The sequence below is a fragment of the Oncorhynchus keta genome, chromosome 11 (assembly GCF_023373465.1).
Source record: "Oncorhynchus keta strain PuntledgeMale-10-30-2019 chromosome 11, Oket_V2, whole genome shotgun sequence".
Lineage (NCBI taxonomy): Eukaryota > Metazoa > Chordata > Actinopteri > Salmoniformes > Salmonidae > Oncorhynchus > Oncorhynchus keta.
The window spans coordinates 9,337,455-9,362,866 of NC_068431.1; the positions used below are offsets into that span (position 1 = coordinate 9,337,455).

General features: G+C 43.8%; 1 pseudogene; it reads left to right on the top strand.

The window, feature by feature from the left end:
• The window catches only part of LOC118371115 (teneurin-2-like), a 474,921-nt pseudogene that overhangs the window by 94,798 nt on the left and 354,711 nt on the right, over nt 1–25,412 (top strand).

Below are 25,412 nucleotides of genomic sequence, written 5' to 3' on the forward strand. Positions count from 1 at the left end.
CATTTCAGCTCAGCAGGGATTTTTCTTTGGAACAAAATCTCTGGCATTATTACTTATATGAACAACCCAGACTTGCCTAGGGCTCTCCAGAATTTAGATTTGTGCTATGAGGCTCAGGTTGTTCTTTGTATCATTCTGAGAATAAATTGATTTTGTCACAGGAAATATTGGGTGTCTTTTTCAATCAGCGCTACTCAGCTCAGCCAGCGTTACTGGCTCCAAGCTCCAAGCTCCAACACAAATGTTTTTCATCATGTTTGTCACTGGACACGGCCCGTATCGCTGTAGTCTCAGTCATGTGCAGTTAGATCTGACAGACCTGGTCACCTCAGCTAACCCACTCATGTTATCTCTCTTTCAGACCACAAACACTCTGCCTATCCTGGTCACCTCAGCTAACCCACTCATGCTATCTCTCTTTCAGACCACAAACACTCAGTCTGTCCTGGTCACCTCAGCTAACCCACTCATGTTATCTCTCTTTCAGACCACAAACACTCAGTCTGTCCTGGTCACCTCAGCTAACCCACTCATGTTATCTCTCTTTCAGACCACAAACACTCAGTCTGTCCTGGTCACCTCAGCTAACCCACTCATGCTATCTCTCTTTCAGACCACAAACACTCTGCCTATCCTGGTCACCTCAGCTAACCCACTCATGCTATCTCTCTTTCAGACCACAAACACTCTGCCTATCCTGGTCACCTCAGCTAACCCACTCATGCTATCTCTCTTTCAGACCACAAACACTCTGCCTATCCTGGTCACCTCAGCTAACCCACTCATGTTATCTCTCTTTCAGACCACAAACACTCTGCCTATCCTGGTCACCTCAGCTAACCCACTCATGCTATCTCTCTTTCAGACCACAAACACTCTGCCTATCCTGGTCACCTCAGCTAACCCATTCATGCTATCTCTCTTTCAGACCACAAACACTCTGCCTATCCTGGTCACCTCAGCTAACCCACTCATGGTATCTCTCTTTCAGACCACAAACACTCAGTCTGTCCTGGTCACCTCAGCTAACCCACTCATGCTATCTCTCTTTCAGACCACAAACACTCAGTCTGTCCTGGTCACCTCAGCTAACCCACTCATGCTATCTCTCTTTCAGACCACAAACACTCTGCCTATCCTGGTCACCTCAGCTAACCCACTCATGCTATCTCTCTTTCAGACCACAAACACTCTGCCTATCCTGGTCACCTCAGCTAACCCACTCATGCTATCTCTCTTTCAGACCACAAACACTCTGCCTATCCTGGTCACCTCAGCTAACCCACTCATGTTATCTCTCTTTCAGACCACAAACACTCTGCCTATCCTGGTCACCTCAGCTAACCCACTCATGCTATCTCTCTTTCAGACCGCAAACACTCAGTCTGTCCTGGTCACCTCAGCTAACCCACTCATGTTATCTCTCTTTCAGACCGCAAACACTCAGTCTGTCCTGGTCACCTCAGCTAACCCACTCATGTTATCTCTCTTTCAGACCACAAACACTCTGCTTGTCCTGGACATGCAGCTAATTTGCATATGCATAAGGCCATCAATCAGGACGTTTGAGAGCCCTGAAAGGAGACGAGTGAAGTAATGTCGTACCTGCTGGCATGCGAACAATGCTGTGTTGCCATAGAAACAGATCTCTCTACAAATGACCTTGCCTCCTCCTCTCTCCTATTTCAGCACCTCGTTGAAAGGGGCTGTTGGCTCGCAGGGCCTGAGTGTTTGTGGATATGTAAAGTGTGTGCACCGACACTGGGACTGAGGGAGATTCTGGGCCGTGACTAAAATGTGTTTGTCAGAGAAATGACCTTGTCTTTCTCCCTCATTAATCAATGGAAGCTTGGTGTCAAGCATCTGGTCTGTATCATCAGTTTTGCACACCTGTGTTTGCTATTCTGGTTAAACAAAAGTCCAGATAGGTGCTCTGGTTTGGTGGCTTCGTAAAGGCCACCATGGCTTTTTTGTTGTTGCCTTTACCTCCCTTATCTCACCTCATTTGCTCACATCGTATATAGACTTGTTTCTACTGTATTATTGACTGTATGTTTGTTTTACTCCATGTGTAACTCTTGTGTTGTTGAATGTGTCGAACTGCTTTGCTTTATCTTGGCCAGGTCGCAATTGCAAATGAGAACTTGTTCTCAACTTGCCTACCTGGTTAAATAAAGGTGAAATAAATTCCATTTTAAGAGCTCAGTTGTTTTCAGTTGAGAAATAGAGTGAAAGGGCTTCTGTGACATCACCATTATGATTCTAATTGTATCGTTTTTTTCCCAACACATCTTAGCATGTGTGAATAAGAATGCCGTAGTTTTACAAATTACAACCATACCAGACAAAATATCCAGTTCAGTACAGTACACAGAATCATTTGTGACTGATGGTAGAGTTGTGCCGTCTTCTTGCTTTACCCACCCAGCCTACGTGGAGCTGGGCCCCAATCGCCATCAGTTATTTCCTGTCAGGTATGCACTGCACAGGTCTGTGCCACAGTCACGCGGGACCAGTATCCCCTGCATCTGCCCTTCCTGCTCTGCCAAATCTTTCTTACTGTACCTGTTGAGCACCAGTAAAGAGCACTCCAGTGTCCCGTCCCAAGTGACCAAACCAACACCCCTTACCCCTTCTATGGGTGGATCCAGATACTCTTCCCACATTTTGTTGTTTTGTTGTTTTAGTATCGATAGTGTTTACATTAATTGTGTTAAAATTTGTATCATGCTCGTGTTAGACGCTGTAATATTTCATACACAACCATTCTAATCTAATATTCACAAGTGTACAAGGTGTCTTGTCTGGAAATCCCGGAGCTTTTGATCTGAGATTATGAGCTGTGTACAATCATCTCATGTTTTGCTTGTCTGTACAGTACACACATACGTCCACATTGATCCTGATGACTTGTCTGTACAGTACACACATACGTCCACATTGATCCTGATGACTTGTCTGTACAGTACACACATATGTCCACATTGATCCGGATGACTTTTCCTTTATGATTGATACATCCCATAATTGTCCTCGGACTGGCTGTCTCGACACATAGTTTAAGTACCTTACTAAGGGATTGTTTCTGAGATGCGGGTGGTTGTAGATTCACCCACAGGTCTTCCTCGGACTGGCTGTCTCATAGTTTAACCTGTTACTCCTACCCCCTACTTTTTTGAACATTCTGTTAAAAATCACGCAACATTTCAGCGCCCTGCTACTCATGCCAGGAATATAGTATATGCATATGATTAGTATGTGTGGATAGAAAACACTCAGACGTTTATAAAACTGGTTAAATCACGGCTGTGACTATAACAGAATGTGCGTTTCATCGAAAAGTGCAGGAAAATCTGATCACTGAAAATGGGAAAATATATCCATGCGCCACTAGAACCCATTGTTGAATGTGAACCACATTAAATGGGGCCGAGGTTGCAATACCTACAGCTTCCACAAGATGTCAACAGTCTTGTCATTTGCCTACGATTTGTTTCTTGGTCAAACAGACACAAGGCAGCGCAGTTCTTCCGGTCTTCGACCGGATATTTTGGTTGAGATTTACCCGGACATTATTTCCAGACGTACAGCTATAGAATATACATCGCCTCGTGATCAATTTGATCGCTTATTAACGTTTACTAATACCTAAAGTTGCATTACAAAAGTATTTCGAAGTGTTTTGTGAAAGTTTATCGTCGACATTTTTTATTTAAAAAAATGACATTACGTTATAAAACGCAATTTTTTTCGTTGATCACACAGTCTTCATAGATCGATATCTAGGCTATATATGGACCGATTTAATCGAAAAAAAAGACCCAATAGTGATGTTTATGGGACATCTAGGAGTGCCAACAAAGAAGATGGTCAAAGGTAATGAATGTTTTATATTTTATTTGTGCGTTTTGTGTAGCGCCGACTATGCTAATTATTTTGTTTACGTCCCCTGCGGGTCTTTTGGGGTGTTACATGCTATCAGATAATAGCTTCTCATGCTTTCGCCGAAAAGCATTTTAAAAATCTGACTTGTTGCCTGGATTCACAACGAGTGTAGCTTTAATTCAGTACCCTGCGTGTGTATTTTAATGAACGTTTGAGTTTTAATGAGTGCTAATAGCATTTAGTGTAGTGCATTTGCATTTCCAGATGTCTGGATGGGACGCCTGCGTGTCAGGTAGGAGCAAGATTAAGTACCTTACTAAGGGATTGTTTCTGAGATGTGGGAGGTTGTAGTTTTCACATTGACATGCAGCAGTGCAGCAACTATTAATTCTTTGTCCATGACTCAGAATTGCCACCTTTTCCCTTCTCCCACCAACACATACACCTGGTGGTTGATCCTGTGTTGTTTGTGATTGTTGTTAAGAGCAGAGTCATGTTCCATGTTATTGCTGACAAGCATTCCTCTTTCCAGAAAGCAGGGCTGTTACGTTGACCGTATTTATGCCACACCAGCAGTCAGTCGTCGTCGTCACGGTAACCAGGCTTCTCCAAAACGGTGTTCTGATTCTGATGATGGTCATTAGTAGCCTGCCGAACTTGCTAATGGCCAGTTGCTAATGGCCGGTACTCAGCGCTCTATTGTGTCTCTAATCACTCTGACATCAATGCAAACGCAATTAAAAATCAAATCAAACACTTCATGAGAGCCCTGGCGTTCAGAGTTTGAGCGGAATAGGATCACCTGTTGCGAAACCAGAACCAGCTCCTCATAGCTGGTTGATTCATGGAGTTAAATACATGTTCCTGTTGTGCAACATTTCTACAGGCTCTGCTATGCAATTGTGTGAGAAAAGAGTTGTGATGGCTTCTATTAAAAAGAGGAGGATTCCATCAACTTTCTATAGGCTAGGCCTACTATATTTATTTATCACTTTTCTTTACAGCCTATTTGGCTGGCATGAAAATGAACCGCGGGAAAAGTGTCCTCCATTTGCTATTCAAGTGCATAGGGATGACGTCTTTTCATCCCTCTGCCCCGTGTTCCGACAGGTGCATGATAACGGCCCATTCTAAATCAAAACTAATTTCACACTATTTATTTAGTATATGTAAAGACCCGTGCTTAATTCAGATGTTATTGGTAAATCGGGATGGGGGAGAACTCTGAGGTACCGGAACACATGAGAAAATAAAGTCACCTTTTATAATAAGGCATTGCATGCATATCATCACATTAGTGGCATAGAGCTGTAGAGTCGAGGCATTTACAGATGTTGCACACAGCCTAGGATCCTGTAAAAACGTGTCCTTTTTTATAAACGCCTTTCATGCAATTCTAAGTCATTTTTTTACATCAAATCAAATGACATTGTATTGGTCACATACACATGGTTAGCAGATGTTATTGGTCACATACACACGGTTAGCAGATGTTAATGGTCACATACACATGGTTAGCAGATGTTATTGGTCACATACACACGGTTAGCAGATGTTATTGGTCACATACACATGGTTAGCAGATGTTATTGGTCACATACACATGGTTAGCAGATGTTATTGGTCACATACACATGGTTAGCAGATGTTATTGGTCACATACACACGGTTAGCAGATGTTATTGGTCACATACACATGGTTAGCAGATGTTATTGGTCACATACACATGGTTAGCAGATGTTATTGGTCACATACACACGGTTAGCAGATGTTATTGGTCACATACACACGGTTAGCAGATGTTATTGGTCACATACACACGGTTAGCAGATGTTATTGGTCACATACACATGGTTAGCAGATGTTATTGGTCACATACACATGGTTAGCAGATGTTATTGGTCACATACACATGGTTAGCAGATGTTATTGGTCACATACACATGGTTAGCAGATGTTATTGGTCACATACACATGTTAGCAGATGTTGTTAGCAGATGTTATTGGTCACATACACATAGTTAGCAGATGTTATTGGTCACATACACATGGTTAGCAGATGTTATTGGTCACATACACATGGTTAGCAGATGTTATTGGTCACATACACACGGTTAGCAGAGCAGATGTTATTGGTCACATACACATGGTTAGCAGATGTTATTGGTCACATACACATGGTTAGCAGATGTTAATGGTCACATACACATGGTTAACAGATGGTATTGGTCACATACACATGGTTAGCAGATGTTATTGGTCACATACACATGGTTAGCAGATGTTATTGGTCACATACACATGGTTAGCAGAAGTCATTGGTCACATACACATGGTTAGCAGATGTTATTGGTCACATACACATGGTTAGCAGATGTTATTGGTCACATACACATGGTTAGCAGAAGTCATTGGTCACATACACATGGTTAGCAGATGTTATTGGTCACATACACACGGTTAGCAGATGTTATTGGTCACATACACATGGTTATGGTTAGCAGATGTTATTGGTCACATACACATGGTTAGCAGATGTTATTGGTCACATACACATAGTTAGCAGATGTTATTGGTCACATACACATGGTTAGCAGATGTCATTGGTCACATACACATGGTTAGCAGATGTTATTGATCACATACACATGATTAGCAGATGTTATTGATCACATACACATGGTTAGCAGATGTTATTGATCACATACACATGGTTAGCAGATGTTATTGATCACATACACATGATTAGCAGATGTTATTGATCACATACACATGGTTAGCAGATGTTATTGATCACATACACATGGTTAGCAGATGTTATTGATCACATACACATGGTTAGCAGATGTTATTGATCACATACACATGATTAGCAGATGTTATTGGTCACATACACATGGTTAGCAGATGTTATTGGTCACATACACATGATTAGCAGATGTTATTGGTCACATACACATGGTTAGCAGATGTTATTGGTCACATACACATGATTAGCAGATGTTATTGGTCACATACACATGGTTAGCAGATGTTATTGGTCACATACACATGGTTAGCAGATGTTAATGCGAGTGTAGAGAAATGCTTGTAGTGTCGCGAAATGTTTGTTCTTCTAGTTCTGACAGTGCAGTAATATCTAACGAGTAATCTAACAATTCCCCAACAACTACCTAATACACACAAATCTAAAGGAGAATATGTACAAATAAGTATATGGATGAGCGATGGCCGAGTGGCATAGGCAAGGTGCAGTAGATGGTATAAAATACAGTATATACATATATACATGTAATATGAATAATGTAAGATATGTAAACATGATTAAAGTGGCATTGTTTAAAGTGACTCGTGATCCATTTATTAAAGTGGCCAGTGATTGGGTCTCAATATAGGCAGCAGCCTCTCTGAGTTAGTGATGGCTGTTTAGCAGTCTGATGGCCTTGAGATAGAAGCTGTTTTTCAATCTCTCGGTCCCAGCTTTGATGCGCCTGTACTGAGCTCACCTTCTGGGTGATATCAGTGTGAACAGGCAGGGGCGAAGTGAAGTGGAGATGTTGTTTCCCACCTTCACCACCTGGGGGCGGCCCGTCAAAGTCCAGGACACAGTTGCACAGGGCGGGGTTGAGACCCAGGGCCTCCAGTTTGATGATGAGCTTGGAGGGTACTATGGTGTTGAATGCTGAGCTGTAGTCAATGAACAGCATTCTTACATAGGTATTCCTCTTGTCCAGATGGGATAGGGCAGTGTGCTGTGTGATGGCGATTGCATCGTCTATGGACCTGTTGGGACGGTATACGAACTGAAGTGGGTCTAGGGAGCCGGTAAGGGGGAGGTGATATGATCCTTGACTAGCCTCTCAAAGCACTTCATGATGACAGAAGTGAGTGCTACGGGGCGGTAATCATTTTGTTCAGTTGTCTTTGCCTTCTTGGGTACAGCAACAATGGTGGCCATCTTAAAGCATGTGGGGACAACAGACTGGGATAGGGAGCGATTAAATATGTCCGTAAATACACCAGCCAGCTGGTCTGCGCATGCTCTGAGGACGTGGCTAGGGATGCCGTCTGGGACAGCAGCCTTGCGAGGGTTAACACGTTTAAATGTTTTACTCACGTCAGCCACGGAGAAGGAGGGGGGCTCACCATGACAGGAGACGGGCAGAATCTTTTTTAATATCGCACAAATTACCGAAATACTTTAACAAACTAAGAATCTGAGATCAATAAAAACAACCTTGTCTTGAATCCGCCAATAGCCAATAATCAATAGCCCAGGTGTGTGGAGACACACATTTTGTAGGCTACAATATGAGGAGGAAATGATAGTCGTAAAAAATGCTTTCTATTTTCACTGACTCTGATGCGCAGCTCGCTCGCCCGGTGACGGTCGATGCGTTCGTGGCAAGCTGATCTCTCTCTCTCTCTCTCTCTCTCTCTCTCTCTCTCTCTCTCTCTCTCTCTCTCTCTCTCTCTCTCTCTCTCTCTCTCTCTCTCTCTCTCTCTCTCTCTCTCTCTTCTCTCTCTCTTCTCTCTCTCTCTCTCTCTCTCTCTCTCTCTCTCTCTCTCTCTCTCTCTCTCTCTCTCTCTCTCTCTCTCTCTCTCTCTCTCTCTCTCTCTCTCTCTCTCTCTCTCTCTCTCTCTCTCCCTCTCTTTCTCTCTCTCTCTCTCATTTTACTTTGTCAAACAATATTTTAAAGTCAGTGGAGGCTGCCGAGGGAAGGACGGCTCATAATAATGACCGGGATGGAGTCAATGGAATGGTATCAAACACATGGTTTTCATGTTTGATACCATTCATTCCGTTCCAGACATTATTATGAGCTGTCCTCCCCTCAGCAGCCTCCACTGTTGAAAGTTGATACAAATATTTTGGTAGCCTTCAGACAGATTAGTCTTATCTTTTCAGCAAGAGCCATTTGCTTTCCACCCTGTGTTTTCACATGATTGTATTTGAAATATTGCTAAAGGCCTGTTTTGTCTGCATGCTGTTCGCTGACAGATTTGCCACGCATTCCCGACTCTAGGCATGCCTTGTTATTGGGTGACATACCATTCACAGCTAGGCTATATTTAAAGAAGTTGGCTATATGTACAGACCAGATTAAATTGAGAATACTGGGCGAGAATATTATCAAGTGCTCATCAAATTGTGAATGAGAGACTGATGAAGTGTGTACAGCCTGCGAGAGAAACAGAGCAGAGCGCTTCCCTTTCAAGCAACTTTATTCAAATCATAATTTGTTGTTGCATCTTTTAGCCTTAGAATGTATTAGAAAACAGAACAAATAGCCAAACATTTGTATCACATCTAAAGTTGCATAAATAACTCAGAATGAAGCATATAAGGAGGACCTGTTTATTTGTTAAGCACTCAACACAGAATAGCCACATGTGCAACACTCCCTCAAATCGTTTGGGGAAAAATATGAGTATTTTTAAAATGTAGATGTTCCGAAGGTCCATATCAGTGGCTTGTAGGCTATGCACCACAGCTGCCGGAGATGCGAAACACATTTACAGACTTGCTCAAATGCGTTGGTACCCTGGCAGCTCATTGAAATAATGCTTCATTCCTCCTGAAAAGTGATGGAATTAAAAGCTATTTTATCATGTATACTTGCATGCCTTTGGTTTGTCATAGAATAAAGAAGCTGTGAAAGGATATGAATTATTGCTTATTCTACAAAGATATTCTAAAAGACCTGGACACATTTGTTAGTACCCCTTAGAAAAGATCATAAATAATTGAATTATAGTGATATTTCAAACTAATTAGTTTCTTTAATTAGTATCACACATGTCTCCAATCTTGTAATGAAGTCAGTCAGCCTATTTAAATGGAGTAAAGTAGTTACTGAGCTGTTTGGTATCATTGTGTGCCACACTGAACATGGACCAGAGAAAGCTAAGGAGAGATTTGTCTGAGGAGGAAATAATAGACATTGCATTGTAAAGGTAAAGGCTACAAGACCATCTCCAAGCAGCTTGATGTTCCTGTGACAAGAGTTGCAAATATTATCAAGAAGTTTCAGGTTCATGGAACTGTAGCTAACCTCCCTGGGCGCGGCCGCATGAGGAAAATCGATCACAGACTCAACAGAAGAATAGTATGAATGGTAGAAAAAGAACCAAGGATAACTGTCAAAGAGATAAGCTGAACTTCAAGGTGAAGGGATGTCAGTTTCTGATACATTGCTTTTTGAGCAGAAGAAGACACCAGAAGTGCTACACTTTTGAAAGATAAACATAAAAAAAATACAGACTGTAATTTGCTAAAATGCATATTGACAAGCCACAATCCTTCTGGTAGAATGTCCTTTGGACAGATGAGTTAAAACTGGAGTTCTATGTTCACAGCCGGAAAGAAATGAAGCTTTCAAAGTAAAGAACACCATACCTACCTATAGTGAAACATGGAGGAGGCTCGTTTATGTTTTGGGGCTGCTTTGCTGCGCCTGGCACAGGGTGCCTTGATTCTGTGCAGGGCACAATGAAATCTCAAGACTATCAAGGCATTCTGGTGCGAAACGTACTGCCCAGTGTCAGAAAGCTCTTTCTCAGTCGCAGGTCATGGGTCATCCAACAGGATAATGAGCCAAAACACAGCTAAAAGCACCCAGGAATGGACAAGAACAAAACATTGACTATTCTGAAGTGATCTTCTATGAGTCCTGATCTGAATCCTGTCGAACATCTATGGAAAGAGCTGAAACTTGCAGTCTGGAGAAGGCAACCATCAAACTTGAGACAGCTGGAGCAGATTGCTCAGGAAGAGTGGGCCAAACTACCTGTTAACAGGTGCAGAAGTCCCATTGAGAGATACAGAAAACATTTGATTGCAGTGATTGCCTCTAAAGGTTGTGCAACAAAATATTAGGTTATGGTTCCCATCATTTTTGTCCATGCCATTTTCATTTGTTTTATTATTTACAATAATATAATTATTTACAATAATAATATCTACAGTGGGGCAAAAAAGTCTTTAGTCAGCCACCAATTATAGAAGTTCTCCCACTTACAAAGATTAGAGAGGCCTGTAATTTTCATCATAGGTACACTTCAACTATGACAGACAAAATGAGAAGGAAAAAAATCCAGAAACTCACATTGTAGGATTTTTAATGAATTTATTAGCAAATTATGGTAGAAAATAAGTATTTGGTCACCTACAAACAAGCAAGATTTCTGGCTCTCACAGACCTGTAACTTCTTCTTTAAGAGGCTCCTCTGTCCTCCACTCGTTACCTGTATTAATGGAACCTGTTTGAACTTGTTATCAGTATAAAAGACACCTGTCCACCACCTCAAACAGTCACACTCCAAACTCCACTATGGCCAAGACCAAAGAGCTGTCAAAGGACACCAGAAACAAAATTGTAGGGCCGCACCAGGCTGGGAAGACTGAATCTGCAATAGGTAAGCAGCTTGGTTTGAAGAAATCAACTGTGGGAGCAATTATTAGTAAATGGAAGACATACAAGACCACTGATAATCTCCCTCGATCTGGGGCTCCACGCAAGATCTCACCCCGTGGGGTCAAAATGATCACAAGAACGGTGAGCAAAAATCCCAGAACCACACGGGGGGACCTAGTGAATGACCTGCAGAGAGCTGGGGCCAAAGTAACAAAGCCTACCATCAGTAACACACTACGCCGCCAGGGACTCAAATTCTGCAGTGCCAGACGTGTCCCCCTGCTTAAGCCATGTCCAGGCCCGTCTGAAGTTTGCTAGAGAGCATTTGGATGATCCAGAAGAAGATTGGGAGAATGTCATATGGTCAGATGAAACCAAAATACAACTTTTTGGTAAAAACTCAATTCGTCGTGTTTGGAGGACAAAGAATGCTGAGTTTCATCCAAAGAACACCATACCTACTGTGAAGCATGGGGGTGGAAACATCATGCTTTGGGGCTGTTTTTCTGCAAAGGGACCAGGACGACTGATCCGTGTAAAGGAAAGAATGAATGGGGCCATGTATCGTGAGATTGAGTGAAAACCTCCTATCAGCAAGGGCATTGAAGATGAAACGTGGCTGGGTCTTTCAGCACGACAATGATCCCAAACACACCGCCCGGGCAACGAAGGAGTGGCTTCGTAAGAAGCATTTCAAGGTCCTGGAGTGGCCTAGCCAGTCTCCAGATCTCAACCCCATAGAAAATCTTTGGAGGGAATTGAAAGTCCGTGTTGCCCAGCAACAGCCCCAAAACATCACTGCTCTAGAGGAGATCTGCATAGAGGGATGGGCCAAAATACCAGCAACAGTGTGTGAAAACCTTGTGAAGACTTACAGAAAATGTTTGACCTCTGTCATTGCCAACAAAGGGTATATAACAAAGTATTGTAACGGTTCTCTTGTAGTGAAGGAGAGTCAGACCAAAATGCAGCGTGTAGATTGCGATCCATGTTTAATAAACAAACGTAAAACACAAATCAATTATAAACACTACAAAACAAAGAACGTAACGAAAACTGAAACAGCCTATACTTGTGTAAACTAACACAGAGACAGGAACAAGGACACTAAGGACAATCACCCACGAAACACACAAAGAATATGGCTGCCTAAATATGGTTCCCAATCAGAGACAACGATAAACACCTGCCTCTGATTGAGAACCACTTCAGACAGCCATAGACTTAACTAGAACACCCCACTAAGCTACAATCCCAATACCAACACACCACATACAAAAACCCCATGCCACACCCTGGCCTGACCAAATAAATGAAGATAAACACAAAATACCTCGACCAGGGTGTGACAAATAAATTCATTAAAAATCCTACAATGTGATTTTCTGGATTCTTTTTCTAATTTTGTCTGTCATAGTTGAAGTGTACCTATGATGAAAATTACAGACCTCTCTCATCTTTTTAAGTGGGAGAACTTGCACAATTGGTGGCTGACTAAATACTTTTTTGCCCCACTGTAAAACCAGGTCTGACTCCTATTAAATATGGAATTAACAATGGTGGATGCAAATTAGTTTGGTCAGTTTCATGTTATTTAAAATAAAATTGTGCCTTCTTCGTTTTTTGTTGACGGGTACCAGCAAATTTGAGCACGTCTGTATGTTAATTAATGGTCAATTACCGTGAGACCGGCAGTTATTTGAATGACAATCACCAGCTGACAAAATATCATGACCACCAGAGCCCTACTCCCCCACCCCCCTCAAACTTCACATAATACTATCACTTGAAATACTATTTATTTAAATCCCTGCTCCCCAACACTGCTTCATGCTCCCCAACACTGCCCCCTGCTCCCCAACACTGCCCCCCAACACTGCTTCATGCTCCCCAACACTGCTTCCTGCTCCCCAACACTGCTTCATGCTCCCCAACACTGCTTCCTGCTCCCCAACACTGCTTCATGCTCCCCCAACACTGCTTCATGCTCCCCAACACTGCCCCCTGCTCCCCAACACTGCCCCCCTGCTCCCCAACACTGCTTCATGCTCCCCAACACTGCTTCCTGCTCCCAACACTGCTTCATGCTCCCAACACTGCTTCCCAACACTGCTTCATGCTCCCAACACTGCTTCCTGCTCCCCAACACTGCTTCCTGCTCCCCAACACTGCTTCATGCTCCCCAACACTGCTTCATGCTCCCCAACACTGCTTCATGCTCCCCAACACTGCTTCATGCTCCCCAACACTGCTTCCTGCTCCCCAACACTGCTTCATGCTCCCCAACACTGCCAACACTGCTACCTGCTCCCCAACACTGCTTCCTGCTCCCCAACACTGCTTCATGCTCCCCAACACTGCTTCCTGCTCTCCAACATTGCCCCTCTGCTCCCCAACACTGCTTCCTGCTCCCCAACACTGCTTCATGTTCCCCAACACTGCTTCCTGCTCCCCAACACTGCCCCCTGCTCCCCAACACTGCTACCTGCTCCCCAACACTGCTACCTGCTCCCCAACACTGCTTCATGCTCCCCAACACTGCTTCATGCTCCCCAACACTGCTTCATGCTCCCCAACACTGCTTCCTGCTCCCCAACACTGCTTCATGCTCCCCAACACTGCTTCCTGCTCCCCAACACTGCTTCCTGCTCCCCAACACTCCCCCCCTGCTCCCCAACACTGCTTCATGCTCCCCAACACTGCTGCTTCATGCTCCCCAACACTGCTTCCTGCTCCCCAACACTGCTTCATGCTCCCCAACACTGCTTCCTGCTCCCCAACACTCCCCCATGCTCCCCAACACTGCTTCATGCTCCCCAACACTGCTTCCTGCTCCCCAACACTGCTTCATGCTCCCCAACACTGCTTCATGCTCCCCAACACTGCTACCTGCTCCCCAACACTGCTTCATGCTCCCCAACACTGCTTCCTGCTCCCCAACACTGCCTCCTGCTCCCCAACACTGCCCCCCTGCTCCCCAACACTGCTTCATGCTCCCCAACACTGCTTCATGCTCCCCAACACTGCTTCATGCTCCCCAACACTGCTTCCTACTCCCCAACACTGCTTCATGCTCCCCAACACTGCTTCATGCTCCCCAACACTGCTTCCTGCTCCCCAACACTGCTTCATGCTCCCCAACACTGCCTCCTGCTCCTCAACACTGCTTCATGCTCCCCAACACTGCCCCCTGCTCCCCAACACTGCTTCATGCTCCCCAACACTGCTTCCTGCTCCCCAACACTGCTTCATGCTCCCCAACACTGCTTCATGCTCCCCAACACTGCTTCATGCTCCCCAACACTTCTTCATGCTCCCCAACACTGCTTCCTGCTCCCCAACACTGCTTCATGTTCCCCAACACTGCTTCCTGCTCCCCAACACTGCTTCATGCTCCCCAACACTGCTTCATGCTCCCCAACACTGCTTCATGCTCCCCAACACTGCTTCCTGCTCCCTCAACACTGCTTCATGCTCCCCAACACTGCCCCCTGCTCCCCAACACTGCTTCATGCTCCCCAACACTGCTTCATGCTCCCCAACACTGCTTCATGCTCCCCAACACTGCTTCATGCTCCCCAACACTGCTTCCTGCTCCCCAACACTGCTTCATGCTCCCCAACACTGCCCCCTGCTCCCCAACACTGCTTCATGCTCCCCAACACTGCCCCCTGCTCCCCAACACTGCTTCATGCTCCCTAACACTGCTTCATGCTCCCCAACACTGCTTCATGCTCCTCAACACTGCTTCATGCTCCCCAACACTGCCCCCTGCTCCCCAACACTGCTTCATGCTCCCCAACACTGCTTCCTGCTCCCCAACACTGCTTCATGCTCCCCAACACTTCTGCCTGCTCCCCAACACTGCTTCATGCTCCCCAACACTGCTTCCTGCTCCCCAACACTGCTTCATGCTCCCCAACACTGCTTCCTGCTCCCCAACACTGCTTCATGCTCCCCAACACTTCTTCATGCTCCCCAACACTGCTTCCTGCTCCCCAACACTTCTTCCTGTTCCCGACACTGCCCCCTGCTCCCCAACACTTCCTCATGCTCCCCAACACTGCCCCATGCTCCCCAACACTTCTTCATGCTCCCCAACACTTCTTCATGCTCCCCAACACTTCTTCCTGCTCCCCAACACTGCCCCCTGCTCCCCCAACACTGCTTCATGCTCCCCAACACTTCTTCATGCTCCCCAACACTGCTTCCTGCTCCCCAACAAATGCTTCCTGCTCCTCAACACTGCTTCATGCTCCCCAACACTGCCCCCTGCTCCCCAACACTGCTTCATGCTCCCCAACACTGCTTCCTGCTCCCCAACACTGCTTCATGCTCCCCAACACTGCTTCATGCTCCCCAACACTGCTTCATGCTCCCCAACACTGCTTCATGCTCCCCAACACTGCTTCCTGCTCCCCAACACTGCTCCCTGCTCCCCAACACTGCTTCATGCTCCCCAACACTGCTTCATGCTCCCCAACACTGCTTCATGCTCCCCAACACTGCTTCCTGCTCCCCAACACTGCTTCATGCTCCCCAACACTGCTTCCTGCTCCCCAACACTGCCCCCTGCTCCCCAACACTGCTTCCTGCTCCCCAACACTGCTTCATGCTCCCCAACACTGCTTCCTGCTCCCCAACACTGCTCCCTGCTCCCCAACACTGCCTCCTGCTCCCCAACACTGCCCCCTGCTCCCCAACACTGCCCCATGCTCCCCAACACTGCTACCTGCTCCCCAACACTGCTTCATGCTCCCCAACACTGCCTCCTGCTCCCCAACACTGCTTCCTGCTCCCCAACACTGCTTCATGCTCCCCAACACTGCCTCCTGCTCCCCAACACTTCTTCATGCTCCCCCGTTTTCAATTTATCCTATACAAGCCATGGGGTATTTTGACATGTTTTTTATTTATTATTATTTTTTTTTCATCTTTATTTAACCAGGTAGGCTAGTTGAGAACATCTTTATTTAACCAGGTAGGCTAGTTGAGAACAAGTTCTCATTTGCAACTGCGACCTGGCCAAGATAAAGCATTTCAGTGTGAACAGACAACACAGATGGAGTAAACAATTAACAAGTCAATAACACAGTAGAAAAAAATGGGCAGTCTATATACAATGTGTGCAAAAGGCATGAGGAGGTAGGCGAATAATACAATTTTGCAGATTAACACTGGAGTGATAAATGATCAGATGGTCATGTACAGGTAGAGAGCAGAAAAGTAAATGAATAATAAAACAGTATAAAAACAGTATGGGAATGAGGTAGGTGAAAATGGGTGGGCTATTTACCAATAGACTATGTACAGCTGCAGCGATCGGTTAGCTGCTCGGATAGCTGAGGTTTGAAGTTGGTGAGGGAGATAAAGTCTCCAACTTCAGCGATTTTTGCAGTTCGTTCCAGTCACAGGCAGCAGAGTACTGGAACGAAAGGCGGCCAAATGAGGTGTTGGCTTTAGGGATGATCAGTGAGATACACCTGCTGGAGCGCGTGCTACGGATGGGTGTTGCCATCGTGACCAGTGAACTGAGATAAGGCGGAGCTTTACCTAGCATGGACTTGCAGATGACCTGGAGCCAGTGGGTCTGGCGACGAATATGTAGTGAGGGCCAGCCGACTAGAGCATACAAGTCGCAGTGGTGGGTGGTATAAGGTGCTTTAGTGACAAAACGGATGGCACTGTGATAGACTGCATCCAGTTTGCTGAGTAGCGTGTTGTAAGCCATTTTGTAGATGACATCGCCAAAGTCGAGGATCGGTAGGATAGTCAGTTTTACTAGGGTAAGCTTGGCGGCGTGAGTGAAGTAGGCTTTGTTGCGGAATAGAAAGAAGACTCTTGATTTGATTTTCGATTGTAGATCTTTGATGTGAGTCTGGAAGGAGAGTTTTCAGTCTAGCCAGACACCTAGGTACTTATAGATGTCCACATATTCAAGGTGGAACCATCCAGGGTGGTGATGCTAGTCGGGCATGCGGGTGCAGGCAGCGAACGGTTGAAAAGCATGCATTTGGTTTTACTCGCGTTTAAGAGCAGTTGGAGGCCAGGTAACCTGGACCATTGGTATATCTCATCTCTTTATTTCTGTTTATGTGTCATTTCTCACTCTTTCACATCTCTCTGACAATGGAACACATCAACCGGTCAGACAAATGTGTCATAATGAAAATTACATCTCTGCTCCATTTCCCACCATTGATCTCATTGTTTATCTTCAGATCTGCATAGTTGGTTTTCTCTTGGTTTTATTCCTGGAGTTTCTAATATAGCTCTTTGTATATAGTGTGGGTTCTGAGCTTGCATATGGTGCCCTTTATCTCAGATCCTGTTTTTAAGGAAATGCAAACATTAACACACCTAAATGTCACTTCTCCTTTTTATGCCTGTTTTAGCTTGCCAACCCCAAGAAATCTCCTAGAATAAAATGTCTGGGTTAACTGGGTTGTTGCTGTTCTCAGGGAGCTTCACGCTGGCGGAGCTGGGAGTGAGTGACCAACAGGCCCAGACCCAGCACCAGGCTGCCTACCACTCCTCTCACTCGGAGCTGGGCTTGCTTCAGCGGGGCTACTCCCTCAGTGCCGGCTCCGATGCAGACTCCGACCCGGAGGGGGCCATGTCCCCGGAGCGTGCCGTACAGCTGTGGGGGGGTCACGCGATCAAGTCCCGCCGCAGCTCCGGCCTCTCCAGCAGGGAGAACTCAGCCCTCACACTCACCGACTCCGACAACGAACACAAGTCTGACGACGAGTCAGGTAGGACAGAGATTGGGGGAGGGACATATTTATGAAGCTGAGAGGGAAGTGTGGTGGGGGTGGAAGTCTTCATCCCTCTATCCCCCTACCTAAAACTATCTAACTACTACCAAATACTACCTAACCCCTACCTAATACTACCTGACTCCTACCTCACCCCTACCTAATACTATCTAACTACTACCTAATACTACCTAACCCCTACCTAATACTACCTAATGCTACTACCGAACCCCTACCTAATACTACCTAACCTCTACCTAATACTACCTAACCCTGCCTAATACTATCTAACCACTACCTAACCCCTACCTAATACTATTTGACCCCTACCTAATACTATCTAGCCCTTACCTAATACTACCTAACCCCCTACCTAATACTACCTAACCCCTGCCTAATACTACCTAATACTACCTAACCCTAACCCCTGCCTAATACTACCTAACCCCTGCCTAACCCCTACCTAATACTACCTAACCCCTACCTAATACTACCTAACCCCTACCTAATACTACCTAACCCCTACCTAATACTACCTAACCCCTGCCTAATACTACCTAACCCCTACCTAATACTACCTAACCCCTGCCTAATACTACCTAACCCCTGCCTAATACTACCTATGAGATTAAGAATGTGCAATGGTTAAAAGTGTGTAGTAAGGATTATCCTGAAATGTCACTAAGTTTGTTTATGAAATGATTAATGAGTATAGCTGATAAGCACGCCCCCTTTAACAAAATGCACTGAGAGGTCAAACGGTGCCCCATAGATTGATGATGAGCTGAGAAATGTAATGATTCAAAGTTATAATGCCAAAAAAGTAGCAGATAAATCTGGTACTTTGTTTGATAAGCAAAGTTATTGTAAATTAAGAAATCTTGTGTGACGTTTTTCTTCCGTTGAAGGAGAGGAGGACCAAAATGCAGCGTGGTTAGTGTTCAACATATTTAATATCGACGATAAACGAGAAATACACTACAAAATACAAAACCTTACCAGTCCTATCTGGTGCAATGACACAAAGACAGAAGACAACCACCCACAAAGTACCCACAGAATATGGCTGCATAAATATGGTTCCCAATCAGAGACAACAATAGACAGCTGCCTCTAATTGAGAACCAATCTCGGCAACCATAGACTAACAAGCGACCTAGAAAGGAAACAGCTCCATAAACATACAAAAAACCCTAGAAAAGGAAAAACACAAAAATCCCCAATGTCACACCCTGACCTAACCAAAATAATAATGAAATCAAAGAATAACTAAGGCCAGGGCGTGACATCTTGTGACCAAGCTCAACAAAGGAAAGAAGAAGGGATTCTATCAGCACAAAATTGATGAAGTAAAGGGTGATGGGAGAAACTGTGGAGAAAGTTGAACACTATTATGGGTAGGAATTCAAACATTTCTTCCTGTTTTGTTGAATCAGAGGGTATATTTATTACAACTTCACACGACATCGAAAAAAATACTTTAATTCATATTTTACAGGCAAAGTGGACAAGTTGAGGAATGATATGATTTAAACTGATGGCTCCATGTCATATACCCTTATAAAAGATTGTATCATGAAGGAGAGGCAATGCAGGTTCAAATTTCATGAAGTAGAAAGGGAAGAGGTAGAAAGGATGCTGTTGTCTCCTTCGGATGACATGTCGCCTGGTACAGATAATCTAGACGCCAAAATGCTATCTAGTCTTCTGATTTTCTTTAGGAATGTTATATTTTTCAAAAAAACGCAGTATTTTTCAGTCTAATTAGTACATACTAGCAACGCGCATAACCACCAAACCAGACAGGCAAATCCAGGGCAGCTAAAACAACTCAAGCCAAGGACAAATCGCCTTCAGCTATAGCTGAATGGAACATTTTACCAATCCATATATTTCTCAGGCAAAAAGTAAATCCACCTTCAAGAAAAAAATAAAAGAACATCTAATGTGACAGACCATATGACTGGACAGGAAATAGACAGAACATCTAATGTGATAGACCATATGACTGGACAGGAAATAGACAGAACATCTAATGTGATAGACCATATGACTGGACAGGAAATAGACAGAACATCTAATGTGATAGACCATATGACTGGACAGGAAATAGACAGAACATCTAATGTGATAGACCATATGACTGGACAGGAAGTAGAAAGAACATCTAATGTGATAGACCATATGACTGGACAGGAAATAGAAAGAACATCTAATGTGATAGACCATATGACTGGACAGGAAATAGAAAGAACATCTAATGTGATAGACCATATGACTGGACAGGAAGTAGAAAGAACATCTAATGTGATAGACCATATGACTGGACAGGAAATAGAAAGAACATCTAATGTGATAGACCATATGACTGGACAGGAAATAGAAAGAACATCTAATGTGATAGACCATATGACTGGACAGGAAATAGAAAGAACATCTAATGTGATAGACCATATGACTGGACAGGAAATGGAAAGAACATCTAATGTGACAGACCATATGACTGGACAGGAAATAGAAAGAACATCTAATGTGACAGACCATATGACTGGACAGGAAATAGAAAGAACATCTAATGTGATAGACCATATGACTGGACAGGAAATAGAAAGTATCAACTGAATGTTAAATGTGTTTCCTGTCAGGTATTTTAATTATCTGTATTGTCTACTTGTTGAAAGTTTGTAAAGTCTTGATTGTGGTTGTTTGTAATGTCTTGTTAATTGGTGTTGGAACAACGAAGATCAGCTAGTGTTACGGCGTTAACTAAAGAGGATCCTAATAAAAAGTACTAAAATTACCTAAAACTACCTAACACTACCTAACCCTCCCTAATACTACCTAATACTACCTAAACTCTACCTAATTCTATCTAACCTCTACCTGATACTATCTAACCCCTACCTAATACTACCTAATACTACCTAACCCGTACCTAATTCTATCTAACCTCTACCTAATACTACCCAACCCCTACCTAATACTACATAACCCCTACCTAATACTACCTAACCCCTACCTAATTCTATCTAACCTCTACCTAATACTACCTAACCCTCCCTAATACTACCTAATACTACCTAAACTCTACCTAATTCTATCTAACCTCTACCTAATACTACCTAACCCCTACCTAATACTACCCAACCCCTACCTAATACTATCTAACCCCTACCTAATACTACCTACCCAATACTACCTAATACTATCTAACCACTACCTAATACTACCTAATACTATCTAACCCCTCCCTAATACTACCTAATACGAACTAACCCCTCTCTAATACTACCCAACCATTACTTAATATTACATAATACTATCTAACCCCTTCCTAATACCATCTAACCCCTACCTAATACCATCTAACCTCTCCCTAATACTACCTAATACTACCTAACCACTACCTAATACTACCTAGCCCCTACCTAATACTACCTAACCCCTACCTAATACTACCTAATACTACCTAACCCCTACCTAATACTACCTAACCCCTACCTAATAATACCTAACCCCTACCTAATACTACCTAACCCCTACCTAATACTACCTAACCCCTACCTAATAATACCTAACCCCTACCTAATACTACCTAATACTACCTAACCTCTACCTAATACTACCCAACCCCTACCTAATACTACCTAATACTACCTAATACTACCTAACCCCTACCTAATACTACCTAACCTCTACCTAATACTACATAACCTCTACCTAATACTACCTAACCTCTACCTAATACTACCTAACCCCTACCTAATACTACCTAACCCCTACCTAATACTACCTAATACTACCTAACCCCTACCTAATACTACCTAACCCCTACCTAATACTACCTAACCCCTACCGAATACTACCTAATACTACCTAACCCCTACCTAATACTACCTAAACCCTACCTAATACTACCTAACCCCTACCTAATACTACCTAACCCCTACCTAATACTACCTAAAACTACCTAACCACTACCTAATACTACCTAACCCCTACCTAATACTACCTAATATTACCTAACCCCTACCTAATACTGTCTAACCCCTACCTAATACTACCTAATACTACCTAACCCCTACCTAATACTACCTAACCCCTACCTAATACTGTCTAACCCCTACCTAATACTACCTAATACTACCTAACCCCTACCTAATACTACCTAACCCCTACCTAATACTACCTAACCCCTACCTAATACTACCTAACCCCGACCTAATACTACCTAACCCCTACCTAATACTACCTAACCCCTACCTAATACTACCTAACCCCTACCTAATACTACCTAATATTACCTAACCCCTAACTAATACTGTCTAACCCCTACCTAATACTACCTAATACTACCTAACCCCTACCTAATACTACCTAACCCCTACCTAATACTACCTAACCCCTACCTAATACTACCTAACCTCTACTTAATACTACCTAATGCTAACTAACCCATACCTAATACTACCTAACCCCTACCTAATACTACCTAACCCCTACCTAATACTACCTAACCTCTACCTAATACTACCTAACTCCTACCTAATACTACCTAACTCCTACCTAATACTACCTAACCTCTACCTAATACTACCTAATTCTACCTAACCTCTACCTAATACTACCTAACTCCTACCTAATACTACCTAACTCCTACCTAATACTACCTAACCCCTACCTAATACTACCTAACCCCTACCTAATACTACCTAACCCCTACCTAATACTACCTAACCCCTACGGAATACTACCTAATACTACCTAACCCCTACCTAATACTACCTAATATTACCTAACCCCTACCGAATACTACCTAATACTACCTAACCCCTACCTAATACTACCTAAACCCTACCTAATACTACCTAACCCCTACCTAATACTACCTAACCCCTACCGAATACTACCTAATACTACCTAACCCCTACCTAATACTACCTAACCCCCACCTACGACTACCTAACCCCTACCTAATACTACCTAATACTACCTAACCCCTACCTAATACTACCTAATACTACCTAACCCCGACCTAATACTACCTAACCCCTACCTAATACTCCCTAACCCCTACATAATACTACCTAACCTCTACCTAATACTACCCAACCCCTACCTAATACTACCTAATACTACCTAACCCCTACCTAATACTACCTAACCTCTACCTAATACTACATAACCTCTACCTAATACTACCTAACCTCTACGTAATACTACCTAACCCCTACCTAATACTACCTAACCCCTACCTAATACTACCTAATACTACCCAACCCCTACCTAATACTACCTAATACTACCTAACCCCTACCTAATACTACCTAACCTCTACCTAATACTACATAACCTCTACCTAATACTACCTAACCTCTACGTAATACTACCTAACCCCTACCTAATACTACCTAACCCCTACCTAATACTACCTAATACTACCTAACCCCTACCTAATACTACCTAACCCCTACCTAATACTACCTAACCCCTACCGAATACTACCTAATACTACCTAACCCCTACCTAATACTACCTAACCCCTACCTAATACTACCTAACCCCTACCTAATACTACCTAAAACGACCTAACCACTACCTAATACTACCTAACCCCCACCTAATACTACCTAATATTACCTAACCCCTACCTAATACTGTCTAACCCCTACCTAATACTACCTAATACTACCTAACCCCTACCTAATACTACCTAACCCCTACCTAATACTGTCTAACCCCTACCTAATACTACCTAATACTACCTAATACTACCTAACCCCTACCTAATACTACCTAACCCCTACCTAATACTTCCTAACCACTACCTAATACTTCCTAACCCCTACCTAATACTACCTAACCCCTACCTAATACTACCTAACCCCGACCTAATACTACCTAACCCCTACCTAATACTACCTAACCCCTACCTAATACTACCTAATATTACCTAACCCCTAACTAATACTGTCTAACCCCTACCTAATACTACCTAATACTACCTAACCCCTACCTAATACTACCTAACCCCTACCTAATACTACCTAACCCCTACCTAATACTACCTAACCCCTACCTAATACTACCTAACCCCTACCTAATACTACCTAATATTACCTAACCCCTACCTAATACTACCTAACCCCTACCTAATACCACCTAATACTACCCAGCCCCTACCTAATGCTACCTAACCCCTACCTAATGCTACCTAACCCCTACCTAATGCTACCTGGCCCTACCTAATGCTACCTAATACTACCTAACCCCTGCCTAATGCTGCCTAACCCCCTACCTAATGCTACCTAACCCCTACCTAATACTACCTAACCCCTACCGAATACTACCTAACCCCTACCTAATACTACCTAATACTACCTAACCCCTACCTAATACTACCTAACCCCTACCTAATACTGTCTAACCCCTACCTAATACTACCTAACCCCTACCTAATACTGTCTAACCCCTACCTAATACTACCTAACCCCTACCGAATACTACCTAATACTACCTAACCCCTGCCTAATACTACCTAACCCCTACCTAATACTACCTAACCCCTACCTAATACTACCTAACCCCTACCTGAAATTAACAGATACAGATAGACATAGCTCATTTGAAGTGCACTTGAAGAAGTTCAGTTGTTCTGATGCACATGTTGTTTTTCTTGACTTAAAAATTCATGTCAGTGCTTCCAAGTCACTCTGGCTGAATGTCACTGAACACGGTCTCAGTAACTTAATTCACCAATTAGAAGCGTTTTTTGTATGGACCCAGAGCATTGGAGCAAATCAACACTGGCTCCCGATCAGGATTTTGATCAGATTCATTTTCTCTCACTGTGCTAAGTCAGTCAGCCATGCTTCTCTGTCTGGCATTGCACCCCCCATCTGATTGACAGATCAGCTCTCTTCCTCCTTCTCTGCCTCTTCCTCCTTCCATCCCACTGACTTATCTTCCACTAGCTGTCTCTCTGAAAGCGTCACCACCATCCGAGAGAGCAGGTTACTGTAGAGAAGTGCATCCCGCCAAGTAGGACTCTCCTTCACTCCTCCCTGACGTCCTTGTAGTTTGCCTACTACGATTTTGTGATTGTTTCCAATGAGAATATTTATTTTAGTGAAATTACAGTGTTTTCCTCTGGTCCCTTCTCTTCAATCGTCTTCTGTGTTTTCCTGGGCATCGGGTGTTTGTGAAGGTTTGTGTGTGTGAAATTAGGTATTTTTCTTGGCCCCTCACTGAGCACTCACAGAGGATAAGCTTGGCAGTAATGGCAGGTGTTAGAGGGGAGTTTTTGCAGTTGGATACTGTGATTAGTGTGTGAATACCTGTCCTGAACGA